Consider the following 3,252-nt stretch of genomic DNA (forward strand, 5'->3'; position numbering starts at 1 on the left):
AAGGTATTAACAAAATCAGGAATGACTCCCAAAGGACTAAGTGGGAGGATGCATGGACATATATGATGAGAGGATATATATATATATATATATATATATGAGAGGATACATTGTATTCCAGTTTGAATTTCAACTTGTGGACAATCAACATCATATCTTAAAGAATTCCAATAATCAAATTTTCAGATCATTCTTTCATATGGGAAAAAAAAAAAAAATATTGGGTGAGTATTCTCTGTCTATCTTAGGGGTGCGTATTCTCTCTCTTTCTTAGGGGGAGGGGGGCGGAAGGTTGGGGTGTAGGTGGAGCTAATCTCGTAGCCAAGACAACTAAAGATTTAGAAATTCAAACACTAAGAGTAGTTATGTGTGACACTTAGGAGGTGTTGTAATGTTTAAATCCAAAGATATGTACGGTTTAAAAAATTATTTAGCTACCAAACAAATTCTATTGTTCTAGTTTTTTCTTGAAACACAAAAAATTAACATAGCTAGTGACTAATTTTAGTAACCCTAAGGAGAAGAAAATGATCTAGGACTATGTTTGGTGGTTGTAGTTGTATACTTGTTTATATTTCTTTTAGTACTTAGATTTTATTTTTTAGATGAATAGATAATATATTGAAACAGAAGAAAAAACAGAATAGAAAGACAAGCCACAAAGGTGACCCAAAGGGCGGTGGCCCTAAAGACAAGTAACTAAAATAAACATAACCAAAGGGGGAAACACCAAAACAAGGGCAAAACAAACACCAAAGAAAGAGAAACAAAAAATAAATAAAGGGGGAGAAACAACAAAAAAGAATGATACAACCAACTTAGGTTGGAGCAATGAGGGAGAAATCTCAAGAAGGATAAATGTCTATTTTTTCTGGAGTCAAAGCGCATTACACAATTATAAAAAATTTAATTTTTAATATCAAAAGTGATAGTGTTATAGATTTTCTCAATAGTACGTGATTCAGTAGTCCATCTACTTTTATTTCTTTCCCACCATATTTGATGAATCATTGCACTAAAAGTAAACTTACTAAAAATATCACATGTAGATTTTTAATTAAAAGATTTCAAGACCCACCTCTTAGGATAACTCTAGAAAAAGACCAACATTTTTTAAGAGCACCTTTCTTAATAGTATTGAAGAAGGGACAAGAGAAAAATAGATTTTTAATACTTTCAATTGAATTCCAATAAGGGCATAAATTTGGAATTAAAATATATCAAATTGTGCGTTTTTTTTTAATTACTCAATAAAAAAATACCTTTTAATTTTATTTCTATGATTTAAGAAATATATAAAAAATAATATATGATCGAGATCTATTGATCTTGAACTTATTTTAGCTAACATCTTTATTTTGAAGCACAATTGTGTAATAAAACCATTGCATTTATTTTTATAATTGATGTTTTAGTATTTGTATTATAGGAAATATGACAATGAATTATTCTTATTTATATTGGATAAGTGACGAAATCATAAAGTCACTAGTCATTAATTTTCAATAGCTGTAGTTTAACAATTATATTTTCAACACCTCATTTTCCTTTCCTTTTATAAAAGGTAAAGAGGGAAGAAGAATTTGATTCCAATGTTACTTCTAATGGTGAGTGAGTCCCATTCTTAGGTTAAGTGGGTCTATATTTGAGTTTGAGGTCCTTTTTTGGTTGAGTGAATACCACACTTAATTTGAGTGAGTCCCCAAGTGACTATACAGTTAAATAATTATTTTTAATCTTTGAATTAAGTAGTATTCTATGACATTTTTTATCCCGTACTTTTCTTCATTTTAAATATTATTAGTATTTTTTTTACTTAAATATTATATGCATTTGGTATCAGAGAAAGTTTCACTCTCGAGCATCATATCAAAGGTAGAGTATGGGTTTAAGCTTAATCATGACACTTAGATAATAAAGATAACCACATCAAACTCGAAGATGAGTTCTTTGAAAGCATGTGAGGATGATGAAGTCATAATATCACTAGTCATTAATTTTCAATGGTTAGTTCTAGAGGGTGGACCTTGGTGCCACAGTAAGGGTTTTCTATTGTGACCAAGTAGTCACGAGTTTGAATAAGAAAACAATCTATCCTCGTAGCAAGGATAAGACTGTGTAGATTATGATCCTCCCTTAGAACAACTATAGGGCCGCGTTAGGTTAGGCTTTGTAAAACCATAACCCAACCTTGAATCCTCATAACTTAGCCCATGCCCACCCTGAACCCCGATGCAGGGCCTAAAAACCTTAGCCCAGGCCGAACCTTGATGGGCTCCGCCCAACCATTGGCCCTCACCTTGATTTTCCATTCAACATCTGCTTTTTTTTCTGTAGTAATTTAACTATATTTTTTATTTTCATAATCAACTTTAAACATGCAACTGACAATCACCATTTTTCAAAAAGCTATAGGAATGCATAAGCTATTCCCACATTTATGCTTCTAAACTAACATCATTTTATAAACGTCACTGCTCTCTCCCTTTTGAATCTCTTTCGATGTGAGACTATTGCCCTATCTTCATGTGTGTGAAAATGTGTCTAACATGGTTACTGTTGTCTTAAACACTTCCCCCACATGAGTCATTTATTTATGGGCCTTTATGAGCCCAACTTATTAATAAATCCCCGATTCATCCAATGGGCCAAGTAGATTTGAAACTAAAGTCAAAGTGAATACAACATTTTTTTATAATGAATATTTGAATATAAAGATAGAATCAAACTCTTCCTATGAGAAAAAAATTATATTTTCATCTCCTAACAAAACAATTCCTTCAAAAATGTTATTAAGCAGAGCACTCACAAGACCAGACCTCAACTCCAATGATCCACTACAAATTAAAAATCTATCATCCTGCACCATCAGTTCACTCTACTGAATCCAGAGTCTTATATGGTTCCAGGGTTCAAGAATCAAGACCTCTATCGCTATTTGTGAGAACTAAAAGAATCACCGAATGAGGGAGGGAGATAAGGAGTGGGGTTGTCGGTTAGGGTTGTGCGTGTGACCGTTGAAGAATGAAAGAGCCGATGAGGGAAGTTTTTAGGCTTGAGTGACTTGAGTCAAATGAACTCTTTCGTTTCTTCTTTTTATCTTATGGTTCCAAATAAATCCCTAAATCTGGCCTTTAGATTGGTCATCTCATTCTAAAAAAAAAAAAGCATGTATTTTTTGGTAAAACATTGGCATGTATCAATATTACATGCAATCTTATTAATCAAATAAATAAAAGGGGGGGGGGGTTG

The sequence above is a fragment of the Macadamia integrifolia genome, unplaced genomic scaffold (assembly GCF_013358625.1).
Source record: "Macadamia integrifolia cultivar HAES 741 unplaced genomic scaffold, SCU_Mint_v3 scaffold155, whole genome shotgun sequence".
Classification (NCBI taxonomy): domain Eukaryota; kingdom Viridiplantae; phylum Streptophyta; class Magnoliopsida; order Proteales; family Proteaceae; genus Macadamia; species Macadamia integrifolia.